The following is a 503-nucleotide window of genomic DNA, read 5'->3' on the forward strand; positions in this document are numbered from 1 at the left end:
ATGCTACTGTAACGCGTATTTACGGATGACGAGGAAGGTAAGAATACACCCACCCACCCCCGCCCCGCATCTTGTGCGCCACCTCCCTGACGGGGAAACCAAAGTGAGTATGGCACAATCTATTTCCTCATTTGAATAGTAACCTTCACACACGCAAACACACAGGAAGCAAAAAAAAAACTCAGATTATTGCGGGGATAAGATTCTCCGAAACATTACACACAGTGCTTTCACCCTCCTCCTCTTTTCCCACATCAAAAAAAAAAAGTGCAATACATGGCCAATACCTCGCTCCTAAAAAGAAAAAAAGCAACGCTTAGCAAAACTAATGTTGACCAAATAATTGAGTAAAGCAAAAAAAAATTAACGAAAAGAAAAACGAAAAAAAACAAGGGCAATCTCACGGCGGCTGCAAGATAAAATTCACATGATTCCACAGCCTACGTGCTGTACACCTTACTTTATTTATTATTTTTATTCTTTTTTGGGGGGAAGGGGGGGGG

This window comes from Trypanosoma equiperdum, assembly GCF_001457755.1.
Source record: "Trypanosoma equiperdum strain OVI genome assembly, contig: ctg_1231, whole genome shotgun sequence".
In the NCBI taxonomy this organism is placed as follows: Eukaryota; Euglenozoa; class Kinetoplastea; order Trypanosomatida; family Trypanosomatidae; genus Trypanosoma; species Trypanosoma equiperdum.